Here is a 16,422-nt window from a genome sequence, read left to right as displayed (position 1 = left end):
AAATGCAAAAATTAGCCAGGCGTGGTGGTGCATGCCTGTAGTCCCAACTACTCAGGAGGCTGAAGCAGGAGAATCGCTTGAACCCGGGAGGTGGAGGTTGCAGTGAGCCAAGATCGTGCCTGGCCAACAGACTAAGACTCCATCTCAAAAAAAAAAAAAAAAAAAAAAAAAAAAGCATTATTCACAATAGCCAAGATGTGGAAGTAAACTGACTGTCCATTTACTGATGAATGGATAAATGAAATATGGTAAATACAATGGAATATCATTCATCCTTTAAAAAGAAGGAAGTCCTGCCATATGCAACATGCATGAACCTGGAGGACATAATGGTAAGTAAAATAAGCCAGACACAGAGGAAAAGCAATGCATGATTCCATTCATATGAGGTATTTAAGAGTCAGACTCATATAAGCAGAGAGTAGAATGTTAGTTGCCCGTAGCTGGGGAGAGGAAAGTGGGGAACAGCTGTTCAGTGTGTATAAAGTTTCAGTTGCACAAGATGAAAAGTTCTAGAGGTCTGCTGTACACCATTGTGCTTATACTTACCAATAATATACTACACACCTAAAAATGTGGTAAGAGGGTGCTATGGTCTGAATGTTTGTGTCTAAAATTCATATGTTGAAATTTAATCCCCAGGTGATAGTTTTAAGAGGTAGGGCCTTTGGGAGATGATTAGATTGTGAGGGATCTACCATCATGGATGGAATTAGGGGCCCTTATAAAAGATCCCTGAGGCCAAGATACAACAACAAAGAAATCATGATATCCCTAATGAACATAGACACAAAAATCCTCAACAAAATGTTAGCAAACTGGATCCAGCAGCACATCAAAAAGATAATCCACCAAGTTCAAATGGGCTTGATTCCAGGGATGCAAAGATGGTTCAATATATGCAAATCAATAAATGTGATTCACCATATAAACAGAATTTAAAACAAAAACCACATGATCATCTCAATAGACGCAGAAAAAAGCATTCAATAAAATCCAACATCCCTTAATGATAAAAATCCTCAAAAAACTAGGCATCAAAGTTACATACCTTAAAACAATAAGAGTCATTTATGACAAACCCACAGCCAATATCATACTGAATAGGCAAAGGTTGGAAGTATTCCCCCTGAGAACTGAAACAAGACAAGGATGTCCATTCTCACCACTCCTATTCAACATAGTACTGGAAGTCCTAGCCAGAGCAATCAGGCAAGAGAAAGAAATAAAAGGCATCCAAATTGGAAAAGAGGAAATCAAATTATCTTTCTTCACTGATGATATAATTCTATAACTAGAAAACTCAAAGATTCCACCAAAAGACACTTAAACTTAATAAATGATCAGTAAAGTTTCAGGATACAAAACCAATATACAAAAATCAGTAGCATGGCTATGCCCCAATAATGTTCAAGTTGAGAAACAAATGAAGAATGTAGTTCCATTTATAATAGTCATACACACAGAAATACCTAGGAATACATCTAACCAAGTAGGTGAAAAATGTCTACAAGGAAGACTACCAAACACTGCTGAAATAAATCATAGATGACAAAAACAAATGGAAAAACATTCCATGCTCATGGATTGGAAGAATTGATATCATTAAAATGTCCATACTGACCAAAGCAAGCTATAGATTAAATGCAATTCTTATAAAATTACCAATGTCATTCTTCACAGAATTAGAAAAAACTATTCTAAAATTCATATGGAACTGAAAAAGAGCCCAAATAGCCAAAGCAATCCTAAGCAAAAGGAACAAGAAAGGAGGCTCACATTACCTGACTTCAAACTACACTTCAAGGCTACAGTAACCAAAACAGCATGGTGCTGGTACAAAAATGGACATATAGACTAATGGAACAGAATAGAGAACCAAGAAATAAAGCTGCATAACCACAACCAACTGATCTTTGACAAAGTCAACAAAAATAAATAATGGGGAAAGGACATCCTATTCAATAAATGGTATTGGGAAAACTGGCCAGCCATATGCAGAAGAATGAAACTTAACCCCTACCTCTCACCATATAGAAAAATGAACTGAAGATGGATTAAAGACTTAAATGTAGGACCTCAACCTATAAAAATCCTAGAAGAAAATCTAGGAAATACTTTTCTGGACATTGGCCTAGGCAAACAATTTATGACTAAATCTTTAAAAGCAAACACAACAAAACCAAAAATTGACAACTGGGACATAATTAAACTAAGGAGCTACTGTACAGCAATACAAATTCTCAACAGAATAAACAGACAACTTACAGAATGGGAGAAAAATTTGCAAAATATGCATCTGACACGGGATTCATAACCATAATCTACAAGGAGCTTAAGCAAATCAAGAAGAAAAAAAGAAACAACTCCATTAAAAAGTGGGCAAAGGACACACAGTGTCTTTTGAGACACTGCACAAAAGAAAACATATAAGTGGCCAAAAACATATTTTTTAAATGCTCAACATCACTAATCATCAGAGAAATGCAAACCAAAACCACAATGAGATACCATCTCATACCAGTCAGAATGGGTATTATTAAAAGGTCAAAAAATAACAAATGTTGGCAAGGTTGCAGCAAAAAGGGAATGCATATATGCAATTGATGGGATGGTAAATTAGTTCAGCCCCTGTGGAAAGCAGGTTGGAGATTTCTCAAAGAACTAAAAGTAGAATTATCATTCAACCCAGCAATCCCATTACTGGGTATATACCCAAAGGAAGACAAATCATTCTACTGAAATGACACCTGTACTGACACATTTTCCCAGCACTATTCACAATAGCAAAGAAATATAATCAACCAAGGTGCCCATCAATGGGGGATTAGATAAAGAAATGTGGTACATATACACCATGGAATACTATGCAGCCATGAAAAAGAATGAAATTATGTCCTTTACAGCAACATGGATGCAGCTGGAGGCCACTATCCTAAGTGAATTAATGCAGAAATGGAAAACCAAATGCCACATGTTCTCACTTACAAACAGGAGTTAAACAATGAGTACAAATGGACATAAATATGGAAATAATAGACACTGGGGATTCCAAAAGGAGGTGGGGTAAGGACTGAAAAACTATCTATTGTGTACAACGTTCACTATTTGGGTGATAGTTTCAATGGAAGCCAAACCTCAGCATCATGCAATATATCCATGTAATGAACCTGCACGTGTATCCCCGAATCTAAACTAAATTTTTAAAAATTAAAAAATAATAAAAGAGGCTGGGTGCAGTGGCTCACACCTGTAATCCCAGCACTTTGGGAGGCCGAGGCAGGTGGATCACCTGAGGTCAGGAGTTCGAGACCAGCCTGACCAATATGGTGAAACCCCATCTCTACTAAAAATACAAAAATTAGCTGAGTATGGTGGCGAGCGCCTGTAGTTCCAACTACTCAGGAGGCTGAGACAGGAGAATTGATTGAACCCAGGAGGTGGAGGTTGCAGTGAGCTGAGATTGCACTACTGCACTCCAGCCTGGGCGACAGAGCGAGACTCCATCTCAATAATAATAATAATAAAAGAGACCCGAGGGAGCTTGTTCACTCCTGTCACATGAGCACACAGAAGTTGACATCCATGAGGAGCGAGCCCTCACCAGACACAGAATCTGATGGCAAATTGATCTTGGACTTTCCAGCTTCCAGAGCTGTAAGCAAGAAATTTCTGTTGCTCATAAATTACCCAGTCTAAGGCATTTTGTTATAGCAGCCTGAGTAGACAAAGACAGAGGTTTAAAAAAAGCCAGTGATCATAGAATCATACAATGTTAATTTCTTCATTTTAATAAAGGTGCCGTGGTTATTATAAGACGTTGACATTAGGAGAAGCTGGGTGGAGGGTATGGGCCGACTTCTCAGTTCTGGCACTATTGCCATGTTGGGCTAGATCGTTCGTTGTTGTGGGGCCATCCTGTGTGTCACAGGATGTTCAGTAGCCTCCCTGTCCTCTGCTACCTACTAGATGCCAGGAAGAACAGCACCCCATCCCAGGATAGGACAACCAAGAGTGTCTCCAGACATTGCCAAATTGACGTTGCTCCTAGTTGAGCATCAGGAGCTCTCTGCATCATCTTTGCATTATAGATAAATCTAAAATTATTTCAAAATAGAAAATTTATACCAAAAAAGATCAACTGAAGTTAAAGCATCTCAGAAACAATGATGTCTTACAAGTCGATGGGGAAATCATTCCAATGATCAACATTTGATTGACACACAGGTTCCAAATATTACCGCTCCTGGATTCCCGTTCACCCCCACCCTGCCTGCTGGGGCATTTCTGCTTGTTCATGTCTGAATACCCCAATCCCCACCAGGCAGAATCGTCCATCCTCCTCTGCCTGTTCTGCTTCAGTTACCTAAGGTGCGAAACGGATTTTGAAAGTGAGGTGCACCTAGATGAATGACGTGGCTGTCCCAGGCACTAACTGCCCATCTAAATTACCTTTTTCTTTCTTTTTTTTTTTTGAGACAGAGTCTTGCTCTGTCGCCCAGGCTGGAGTGCAGTGGCGCGATCTCGGCTCACTGCAATCTCCCGGGTTCAAGCGATTCTCCTGCCTCAGCCTCCCAAGTAGCTGGGATTACAGGTGCACGCCACCACGCCCAGCTAATGTTTGTATTTTTAGCAGAGACAGGGTATTGCCATGTTGGCCGGGCTGGTCTCAAACTCTTGGCCTCAAGTGATCTGCCTGCCTCGGCCTCCCAAAGTGCTGGGATTACAAGCCCTCAGCTTCCCAAAGTACTGGGATTACAAGCATGAACCACCGCGCCCGGCCAAAATTACCTTTTAATCATTGGTAATATTGTGCATTTGTTGCTCTCATAACTTTGACGAATGTTTAATCAAAGTATAATTCTTTAACCCAGTGACTCTACGTCCGAGAGTATTCCCCCATGATACACCAGCACAACGGCAGAGAGAGACGTGCAGAGATGTGCAATGCAGCACCACTTCTGACAGTTACTATCAAAAAAAAAAAAAAAAAAACCTAAATAAATAAATCAGGTCTGACCCACAAACTGGAATGCTGTGTCTATTACAGTACAATTGAAATCAATCTACATCTAAATGAAATTGTCCAAGATCTATTATAGAGTGAGAAAAAAAGGATTAAAACTGTAGATGTGGTATGATCCTAATAGTGTAAAAAAAAAAAAAAGAAAATATAGATATTTATTATGTAGCCATACACGACTTCTGGAAGGATATTCAAGGTATTCAGGAACCTGTTACTTATGGTTGTCTGAGGAACGAGACTGAGAAGTGCAGAGGGTTAAAGAAGGTGGGGGTGTCGCTTACTCTTAAGCCAACACCCTTCTGTATCTTTCTACTTCTCAGGATGTAAACTAGCTTCTGCTCAGTACACAATGATTTCTTTCTGGCCATTAGCCTGTTGTAATCCAGACAGACCAGGATCTAGGAAAAATAAATTCTGAATTAATAATACAAATAAATTGAATTGAAGATAATAGTTCCACCCACAGGATGAGCTACAGTTTCCCTCTGCACAGAGGGCTCATCACACATCCTCTTGAAATAATCAGGTTTTCAAACCCTTTAAAAACCAGATCCAAGTTTTGTTTTTGTTTTTGTTTTTTTCAAGACTGAGTCTTGCTCTGTCGTCCAGGCTGGAGTGCAGTAGTGCAATCTCGGCTCACTGCAACTCCACCTCCCAAGTTCAAGCAATTCTCCTGCCTTAGCCTCCCAAGTAGCTGAGATTATAGGCACGTGCCACCATGTCCAGCTAATTTTTGTATTTTTAGTAGAGATGGGGTTTCACCATGTTGGCCAGGCTGGTCTCGAACCCCTGACCTCAAGTGATCCACCCACCTCAGCCTCCCAAAGTGCTGGGATTACAGGCGTGAGCCACCGTGCCTGGCCTGAATCCAAGTTTTTAAAATGCAATTTATATATACCTTAATTAAATATAGAAATAATAATAACACAAATATAAGCCTTGTGATTAGAGAATGTCTGAGATATATCACAGAAAGTTGGGTCAGCAGACTGCACGGGGATGCTTTTTGGAGAAGCACATGTGTGGGACCCCCGCCAACCCAGAAGCTCCCTCTCTTCCCACCCATACAGCACACCTCTCCTAAAAGCCAGCAGGGCAGAGGGTAGCAGCCGGGGAGAATGGCATCTGTCTGCTTGAGAGCTATGGGGGACTCAAGGGACATGCCACCCAGCAGGGCCTGTCCACCCTCTCCCCAACATGCCTTTCAGTGACATCCCTCTAGTTTAGGAGGGATGTGGCAAGCCTTTTTAGAAGGACTTTTGTGTACAAAAATTAAGAGTAGAAAATTACTTGCACTGGTTGCATTAGATATATCTATCATCTCTAATATATTCATTTAAACCCAGTGAGTAGCCAAGAGGATACAGAGAAGGACACTAGCTAAAAATACTAAGCATAGGCTGGGAGCTGTGACTGTGTCAATGAAAAAAAAAAAATCATGTACCCAGGCCAGACACAGTGACTCATGCCTATAATCCCAACACTTTAAGAGGCCGAGGCAGGAGCATTGCTTGAGGCCAGGCATTCACAACCAGCCTGGGCAACATAGTGAAGCCTTGCCTCTACAATAAAATTAGCTGGGCATGGTGGTGCATGCCTCCAGCCGCTCAGGAGGCTGAGGCAGGTAGATCACTTGAGCCTCAAAATGCAATTTGAGGCTGCATTGAGCCATGATCATGACACTGCACTCCAGCTTGAGCTTGGGTGACACAGTGAGACCCTGTCTCAAAAAATAACAAAACTTCCTAACTACCAAGGTCATCAACTTAGCACTGAAGACCCTGCATCTGGGGGATCCCCTTAGTCCTGAGCAAACCAAGACTGTTGTTCACCTTACACTATTAAGAAACATGAATGCACCAAAGCATAAAGCCAAGGGGCTGAGAAGACTAGCCAGAGAAGACCAGCCTTTAATGAGGGCCCAGAGGCTGACAGAGGTCTGGCCACCACTTCATGTGTGTCTACCCACACCCAACTGGGGCACAAACCTTTGCATAAACACCCCATGAGGAGGAGCCTCTACAGCTGCCACCTCCTCACAATCCCGAGTGCTCCCATCACCGGCAGCTTTCATTGGGCCTGAGGATGAGCAAGTTGAGGAGTCAGGATGGGAGGAAGAAGTGTGGAGGAGATTTCCCTTTTTCTGTCTGGCTCTTTCTTGAGGGTCTTGGGCAAGCAGGAGGTGGGAAGAGCAGGAATTAACAAACTTTTACAGAAGCCACAGCCTCAGCCTTGGTCTGTGATTCCTAGCACATCTTGGATAAAATAGTCTATCAAAGAGAAAACCAGTAGAGAACCACAAATAGGCTGTGGATATGGCTCCAGTGACCACAGTCAGAGCAGGAGCAGGTGGCAGGCTACCTGCACTCCAGAGCAGCCAGAGGCTCAGACGGTTCCATGCAATCCACCTGGTTCTGAGTGTTGTCATCAGATGGAAAGGGGTGGGAGAAAATCCTACTTGAATACAGCAGAACCACATGGAAAAACTCAACTAGACCCCAGGACCCTGCCAAGAATGGCTGCCCCACTGCAGACCCAAGAAAGGGAGGCCAGTAGGGTTTTTTTGGTTTGTTCTTTTTTTTTTTTTTTTTTTTTCAGCAAATAGACATGATGGTAAGTGTCAGTTGGCTCTGGAAATTTCTTTCCTCCTGCAAGAATGAATAAAAAAGACAAGGAAGGCCAGGTGTGGTGGCTTACACCTGTAATCCCAGCACTTTGGGAGGCCAAGCGGGGTGGATCACGAAGTCAGGAGTTCAAGACCAGCTTGGCCAACATGTCAAAACCCCGTCTCTACTAAAAATACAAAAATTAGCAGGGTGTGGTGGCACATGTCTGTAATCCCAGCTACTCGGGAGACTGAGGCAGGAGAATCGCTTGAACCTGGGAGGCGAAGGTTGCAGCAAGCCGAGATTGCACCACTGCACTCCAGCCTGGGTAAAAGAGTGAAACTCTGTCTCAAAAAAAGAAAGAAAAGAAAAAAGACAAGACAAGAAAAACAATAAGCCCATGGAAAAAAGGTGACACAGGACAAGGAAAAAGGAACAGAATTTTGCAGACTTGGAGGAAGCACAGATTCTATAACGAGGTCTGGGGAAATTTTAGGAAGTTGTTTGACGTGCTCCACGTGAGATGCAAGAAACATGGTCTCTGTGAAAGAGAAATCAAACACTCAAAGCCAGAAAGCAGCAGAAAGGCCAAAGGAGTCCCAACTCTTGCGACACTCACGGTTCTGAGAAAAGAGAAATTGTGCAGGTTGACGTCATCCTAGAAAGTGTGGAGAAGGAAGTGGAACTGGTTTGGAGCATACATTTGATATCGGCCATGAGCAGGCATTTTAAGTGCAGAAAGCAGTATGAGAGGCTGGGCTCCTCATTGAAGTGGAGCCTGCTGCAGGGTTTCTGGGGGTGGATGTGGCAGGTGGTCGTGGGAAGCACCTGCAGGGAAGGGGGTAAGTGGTGCAGGGAAGGTGAAGCAGCCTCAAAAGGGTGAGGTAGCAACATGTCTCCTCCGAGAGAGGGCGGAGCTTAATCCCACTGCGGAACTCTGGAAAATGGCATCCTTGCCATGCGCCTCAGAGTTATCTCACCAGAAGAGCAAGAAAGATGAGGTCTTTATTCACTTACTCCCACGAGTCACTGGATAAGGGCTGCTCCCTGGAGGTGCTAATTCCTTGGGGCTTCCTAATTCCTGCTGTCCACAGGCCGAGAAAACTCGTGGGAACAGAGGGCCTCAGGCAAAGAGCCTCCGAGCAGCCGTGGAAAAGACAAGGCAGAGCTGGGGACCACAGGGGTATGCCAAGGCAGGGGCAATGTCTCTTTCAACAAGAGTAGGAGGAGTGGCCAGAAGAAGCATGGACAGGGCAGGGAACATGAGCTCGACTGAGAAGATGGTGCTGGGGGTGGTGGGATATAAGGGTGAGTCCATAGATCGGAATGGTGTTTGTAAAAACTCAGCCTTAGCCAGGTGCAGTGGCTCATGCCTGTAATCCCACCGCTATGGGAGGCCAAGGTGGGCAGATCACCTGAGGTCAGGAGTTCGAGACCACCCTGGGCAACATGGTGAAAACCCATCTCTACTAAAATACAAAATTAGAGGCCAGGCACAGTGGCTCACACCTGTAATCCCAGCACTTTGGGAGGCCGAGGCGGGTGGATCATGAGGTCAGGAGATCGAGACCATCCTGGCCAACATGGTGAAACCCCGTCTCTACTAAAAATACAAAAAATTAGCCGGGCATGGTGGCGAACGCCTGTAGTCCCAGCTACTCGGGAGGCTGAGGCAGGAGAATGGCGTGAACCCAGGAGGCAGGGCTTGCAGTGAGCCGAGATCGCACCACTGCACTTCAGCCTGGGAGACAGTGAGACTCTGTCTCAAAAAATAAATAAATAAATAAAAATAAAAATAAAAATAAAATACAAAATTAGCTGGGTATGGTGGCACACACCTGTAGTCCCAGCAACTCAGGAGGCTGAGGCACGAGAATCACTTGAGCCAGAGAGGTGGAGGTTGCAGAGAGCCAAGACCACACCACTGCACTGCAGCCTGGGTGACAGAGCGAGACTCCATCTCAAAAAAAAAACTTAGCCTGGGCCAGGCACAGTGACTCACACATGTAATCCCAACACTTTGGGAGGCCGAAGCAGGAAGATCCATTGAGCCCAGGAGTTTGAGACCAGCCTGGGCAATGTAGGGAGACCCTATCTCTACAAAAACATTAAAAAAAATTAGCCAGGCATGGTGGGTCACACCTGTAGTCCCAGCTACTCAGGAGGCGGATGTGGGAGGATAGCTTGAGCCCAAGAAGTAGAGGCTGCAATGAGCCATAATTGCCCCACTGTACTCCAGCCTGGGGACAAAGTGAGACGCTGCCTCAAAAAATAAATAGATAAATAAATAAATAAATGAAAGGCTGCCTAGGAAGTTCGGACTTGATATGCAGGAACTGGGATTCATTGCACAGCTTCAAACAGTCTCTTGGGTCAGTTCTTAAACAAGGGTGTACTGGGTTGAATCGTGTCTCCCCAGAATTCATGGTTCAAGTTTCAGAATCTGTGAATGTCACCTACTATGTAAATAGAGCCTTTGCAGGTGTAATGAAAGGTAAGATGAGGTCCTACTGGATTACAGGAGGCCCTAAATCCAATATGACTGGTGTCCTTTGAAAATAAAAAGAAGAGAAGACACACACACACACACACACACACACACACACACACACACACACACACACACACACGGAGGCCATGTGAAGATGGAGCAGATATCAAAGGGAGGCAGCTGCAGGCCAAAGGACACCAAAGGTTGTCGGGAGCCCCCAGAACCTAGGAAGAGGCATGGGTTAGATCCTCCCCTACAGCCTCCAGAAGGAACTGACCCTGCCGGCCCCTCGATGTTGGACGTCTGGCCTTCTGAACTGTGAGAGGATACACTTCTGTGGTTTCAAGCCCCCCGGTGTGTGGTACTTGACTACAGTAGCCCCAGAAAACTGCCACAAAGGGTTAGGCGAGGAAGACCAGGCTGAAGGACCGTGGGAACAGGCTGGAGGGAGGAAACCCAGGTTGCGGAACTCCTACGCTGCTGGTCCTTCAGGTCTCAGGCAGAAAGCTGCTTCCCCAGAGGGGGCTTCCCTGGACATCAACACCCACCAACTCTTCCTGGCTAAGTCACATAACCCTGCCATACGCTCTCACACCTATCCTTTTGCCTGCAGCATTTCTGTGGTTTGTCTGGGCAGGGGCTTTGGGGATGATGCTGAGAACCATTTTGGAAGGAAAAAGATGATAAACATGATGACAGATAATGTCTACAGTTTGAAGGAGTGGAGACAATGAGTGACTCCAAGTCTCATAACCTAAGAGTTGAGCTGCCACTCTTTTTTTCTTTTCTTTTTTTTTTTCTTTTTTTGAGATGGAGTCTCACTCTGTTGACTAGGCTGGAGTGCAGTGGTGCGATCTCGGCTCACTGCAACTTCTACCTCCCAGGTTCAAGTGATTCTCCTGCCTCAGCCTCCCGAGTAGCTGGGATTACAGGGGTGCACCACCATGCCCAGCTAATTTTTGTATTTTTAGTAGAGATGAGGTTTCACCATGTTGGCCAGGCTGGTCTCAAACTCCTGACCTCAGGTGATCCGCCTGCCTCAGCCTCCCAAAGTGCTGGGATTATAGGCAAAAGCCACCTCACCTGGCGTGAGCTGCTACTCTTAACAATGTGGTCCATGTCAAGGAAACTGTGGGGAGAAGTGGAGGGAAGGAGAAGAAAGGTGATGAATTTAGTGTCAGTCCTGTAGGATTTAAGACCAGAGCCCACAAGGAGGGAGAGAGTTAAAATCACCAATGGCTTTTGAAACAAAACTAAATACTGTAACAGAGCAAATCACTGCCGATGGGCAATCCAACTTAGAGACTGTGAGTGGTAAATTTATAACCTAAATAAGTATCTCCATACATACAGCATGCTTCCTCTCCCCTTGTCTAGCAAAAGACTCAGTAGACGTTATCGCTTCTCTCCTACGCCTCCTGGAAAGCAAGTGTGATAAGAACTAAAGAGATAAATACATGAACTGTCTACTCTGGTGCCCTTCATAAACACAGATAAACAAGCTGTGCTCCTCCACTCTTGAAGAGTCACTAATCTGGGCAGATCTGCCCAACTTCTGCATCGAGAATATTCCTCTTTGGGCATGATCCTCTCTGACAGCCACACCTGTTGTTCTCAAGCCGCACCATCATTAAACACTCTAGGTATTGGTCTCCGAGACTCAGCAATGGGACAGACAGGCTTAAATGATTCCCCATCAATGCCCAACACTTGTGTTTTCTTCCCCAGTGATGTTGGGTCATCTGTTGGACAAACATGGCTTGTTATCCTTAGAATGACATCATTTCACTGGAAAGTGCAGGCCGGGCGCGGTGGCTCACGCCTGTAATCCCAGCACTTTGGGAGGCCAAGGTGGGTGGATCACCTGAGGCCAGGAGTTTGAGACCAGCCTGGACAACGTGGTGAAACTCCGTCTCTACTAAAGATACCAAAAATTAGCTGGGCGTGGCGGCGCACGCCTGTAATCCCAGCTACTTGGGAGGCTGAGGCAGGAGAATTGCTTGAACCCGGGAGACTGAGGCTGCAGTGAGCTGAGATCTCACCATTGCACTCCAGCCTGGGTGACAGAGTGAGACTCCATCTCGAAAAAAAGAAAAGAAAAGAAACATATATGTGGTTGTCATGACTGAGTGGGTCTAGTGTGTAGGGATCAGGGCACCCTACTACTGGCATCTAGTAGGTAGGGATCAGGGACACTGCTAACATCCTACAACGTTCAGGACAGGCCCTCACAACGCAGAATTATCTGGTCCCGTATGTCAACAATGCCACTGCAGAGACCCCTGCCCCAGAGGATCATGGGGTATTTACACTTATGCTGCAATAAATTCTGCTGAAATAACTGTTTGTACAAAAGAGGCCCCATGGTTCAAGTATTGCTTAAACATGCCTATGGCCTTTGGGGTTCCTTGTTGGTATTGAGGCTGTGATGGGAATGATGGGAAGAAGGGAGTGGACTTGGAAGGGCTTTGGAAACAAGTGGCAAGTTCCAATTCCTGCAAAAGAAGAGCTGCAAAGAGACATGGAAAGTTTGTGGTGTCATCGGAGGGAGGATGGAGTGGAGCAGGCGGGAAACCTCACTGTGTGGGCTGACCTTCATCATTCTGTTCATTCGAGATTTTCATCTCAGCCACTCTCATTCATGGTGTGTGGACCCCAAAATAGAGGGGGAAAATGGAGCAGAAATATTACCCAAGACTCCAGGCTGATCTCTGCTTCTCCCCCACTGGAGTGGGGAGGGCCCTGCCAGCAGGTCCACCTACCCAAAGAGCACAAGGCCCCAGCCTGCTGGCCTCCCTGCACCTGAGGGGCAGTCGGTACACATCCAGGGCTCTGCAGAGGGTGCGTCTCGGCAGAGTGGCAACTCTTCCTCTTCCTCCTTTGACAGCCCCATTCAAGGGCATTAAAAAGAAGCTTCCAGTGAACTTCTATTTGACTCCATTACCTCACTGGCAACCTGCAAAATGCCAAATGCTGCCACTTGCCCTGCGGGAAGTGATTTTGTCTCTTACCCGTGAATGTCACCACAGAAGCTAACTTCAATCCCCAGTGATGGATTGGCTTCTCTTCCTTCAGCACAACTCAAATGCCAGGCGTCAAACACAAAGAGACTCACCTCTGCCTCTCTCTGAGCTCTGGGCTTTCTTTGGTATTAAAATCACAAGCTGCCACTTTCATAGCCTGAAAGAGACATGGAAAATCATTTATTCAAAAAAAAAGCTTAACTATGATACATCCACACTATAAAATATTATGTAGCCACTAAAAAAAAGGATGTATTAAAGACTATTTAAGGAAATGGAAAAGTGTTCACATTATGATGATGGCTAAAAAAAGCAGAATACAATATGATCTCAAGTCTGTGAAAATAAACAGAGAAAAACAAAAAAGCAGAAAAAGATTATCTTTTATCTCCAGACAGGAAAACTGTAGACACTTTGTTTATTTCTTCATACCTTTCTATATTTTTCAATTTTTCTACATGAGAATGTATTATTTGGCTGATAGGCAATTAAAATTTTGTTTTCTAAAGAAAGCATAAATCATTTTACTCTCTTCAGACTCAGAGTAATAATGTTCCGATAAGTGACATCCCCACAAGAAGAGCCTACAGCTGAAGACACCAGCCACCTTCTCTCCTAATTTATCCCAAAGAACCTCCCAAAACTGGCCCACAGACATCTTCAGGGGTCCTCCTTCTGGTGGAGGGAGTGAGCAGGAAGGGGTACTGGGAATCACAGCACGACTCATTGTCACAAAGCCAGAGATACAGAAACAGCACGTTAACTGCACCAACCTATTCCAGCCACAAAGCAAGAGCCACCCACCCTCCAATGAGATGCATTCTGTTCCTCCAACTTTGACACCTATGGAACTTTCCAGAACCCAGCTGTCCCTGCGAGATGGTTCCGGACCCAGGAGCATGTCTTAGACCTGATACCAGAACTCAGTGACATGTCTGGGTGACCTTTTCATAGAGGCACCTGACAGAAGGGTGCCAGCCAGTCAAAGTGGCCCAGACAGGAAGGAAAAAAGGCTGCCATGAGTTATCCCTCTCCAACCCCAGACCTTGGGCTGCGAGCATGGGAAATCACCTGCTGTGTCCTCACGGCCCTCGGCTCTCCCATCACACACCAGAGCATGCTGGGGAGGCTGGCAGGTGGGCAGTGGGCACAGAGGCTGGCCAGAGGGTGGGAGATTATACTGCAGGATTATTTCCCCAGATCCATTCATTCCATACCCACTTATTGAGCACCTGCAGGCTATGAGGCAGGGCGTGTGGCAGGCAAGGGGGCAGGATAATGCATACCTGGGCACCATCTGTCTTTAACACAGCGGTTCTCACCCTGCAGCTGCGTTAGCCTCACCTGCAGGGGCTTCCTTAGAACCTGCCTCTAGTTCTGATTCAGTAAGTCTGGAGTGGGACCCCTACATTTTGCATTTTCCATCGATCCCCAGGTGACGCTGCGGTTGTGGCTGCTGGTCAGGGGACCCTACTTGGAGAGCCACTGAGGAAACAGCAGGGAGGAGGCAAGGTTGAAACCCATCAGCTCCTCCACCCTATGGAAACAGACACAGCACGTGGGATGGCGGGACACGGTCACTAATCCAGACGGGCACCAGCCTCGCCGCCTTTTGGGTGCGGAGCTGGCCAGGTTTATATAAGCAGCCCAGTGCCTGCAGAGGGCGAATCCCTCCTCCCGGAAGCCTGTGTCTTAGATGGAGGGGCAGGAGGAGGGCATCGTCCCAGCCCCTGGTCCTGAGCTTTTGTTTCTCAGGGACATCTGTGCCCAGAGATGGAGCCATCTTCCAGCCATCTCGTCGGAAGCCAAGTTGCCCCGAGACTCATTGGAATTCAGCTTGCTTATAAACACCTGGAGGTTTTGAGATTATGCTGAGGTCTGGGGCTCGGGGATTTTGCTTGGGGAGTTTATCAGAGTTAAGTCGGTGTAGGTGAAAGGCGGTGGATGGGCCTGGTGGGGGAGGTGGCAGGCATCAGTAAAGTGAGTGCATTATTCACACATCTCCTTCCACCAGAACGATAGCTCGCCTTCCACTCAGGAATGCTTATCAACACCCTTCGATTTTTTTTCATCCGTTTTTAAAGGAGGCAGAAAGGAAAAGATCATAATTTTTAATTAAGAAATTAAGCCATCCCCTTCCTAAATATTCAGTGCTGCATTTATCGCCTCCAGGAAGGGGGAGGGGAGAGTCCAACCGTTGCAGGAAAATGGTTTTCATCATCCGCAAAATCCGATGCCCAAAATAGCCCCATCGTTGCCCTGGCAACTAACATTTGCTCCCCCTTCCCCCTCCTCCCCGATGCCTTTGCATATTGCTGCATATTTCTATCATCTCTTTCCAGGCACAGTTCATAAACACGACGGCATAATAAAGAATGTTATCACCAATGACTTACAGCCCAGCTGCGCCCGGCGAGATAGGAAGTGGCAAGCAGATACAATTTCATGCAGCGAGGGCAACGGAGTGATTGGGTGCCCTTCAAATGTGATGCCACTTCTTTAAGTCAGTCCAAATTCAGAAATAAAGTTGGCCTCGCCCTTTTCCTGGCCGCCATCGACAATGCACGCAGGGATAATGCCCCGGAGTCTCATTAGGGCTGGAACGATGTTGCCCTGAGATGGGGATTATTCCAACAGCCTCCTTCGCGGCCCCGCTCGGCCCTCGCCTCCCCTCCCGCCTCCCCTCCTCTCCCTTGTCAAAGGGCCGAGGCCCCAGGATGTGGCCTTTTTGAATTAATTATCCTCTCTTCGCAAGGATTATTCGGGCTCCCATGGCTAGGGGCAGTGGGGGTGGGGCAGGGGCCGCCACAGATGAAGATCCGGGAAGATTTTCCACATCCGAACCCCGCTCCTTTAGTTTCAGGGGGTGGCAGCGTTAATTGCGGGGACTCACTCTGCATGGGGTTAAGGCGGGGAGAGAAGGCACTCTCTAGACCCTCAGCAGCCACTTCTGTCCAGAGAGGGTGGAAAGTCGGGGACCTTTCTCTCCCTGCCCCAGGGCTTACACAACTCTATAAGCCTCTCCTCTGGTTCTTGTTCCAGACGGGGCCAGAGCTTTAGTTTTTTTGCTTAAAGTAATAAAGATGTGGCTGGCCGCAGTGGAGGATGGGCCCATCCAGAAGAAGAGAGAGAAGTTTATTCTGGCTTTGGGGGCTCCTACAATTTCCTTGGGCAAGGATCAGAGGGTCAAAGACGAAGGCCAAACTTATCCGCCCCCCTCCAGGGCCTGTGGAACCAGCCAGGCCTCCCCTGGGCGGTGTGGCGACCACACGCAGG

General features: G+C 46.1%; 1 long non-coding RNA gene across 10 annotated transcripts in view; it reads right to left on the bottom strand.

Moving 5' to 3' along the window:
* LOC129051125 (uncharacterized) overlaps nucleotides 1-15,800 on the bottom strand; it is a 42,625-nt gene extending 26,825 nt beyond the window's left edge. For all 10 annotated transcript variants that reach the window (XR_008515200.2, XR_008515196.2, XR_008515197.2 and 7 more), the window contains exons 1-2: nucleotides 15,543-15,800; nucleotides 13,135-13,303 (exon numbers count right to left, since the gene is read on the bottom strand). This is a non-coding gene — a long non-coding RNA (uncharacterized LOC129051125). The remainder of the gene's footprint in view (nucleotides 1-13,134; nucleotides 13,304-15,542) is intronic.
* Nucleotides 15,801-16,422: the final 622 nt, after the last annotated feature.

The sequence above is a fragment of the Pongo abelii genome, chromosome 19, assembly GCF_028885655.2.
Source record: "Pongo abelii isolate AG06213 chromosome 19, NHGRI_mPonAbe1-v2.0_pri, whole genome shotgun sequence".
In the NCBI taxonomy this organism is placed as follows: domain Eukaryota; kingdom Metazoa; phylum Chordata; class Mammalia; order Primates; family Hominidae; genus Pongo; species Pongo abelii.
This window is presented reverse-complemented; position numbering and strand designations above follow the sequence as displayed.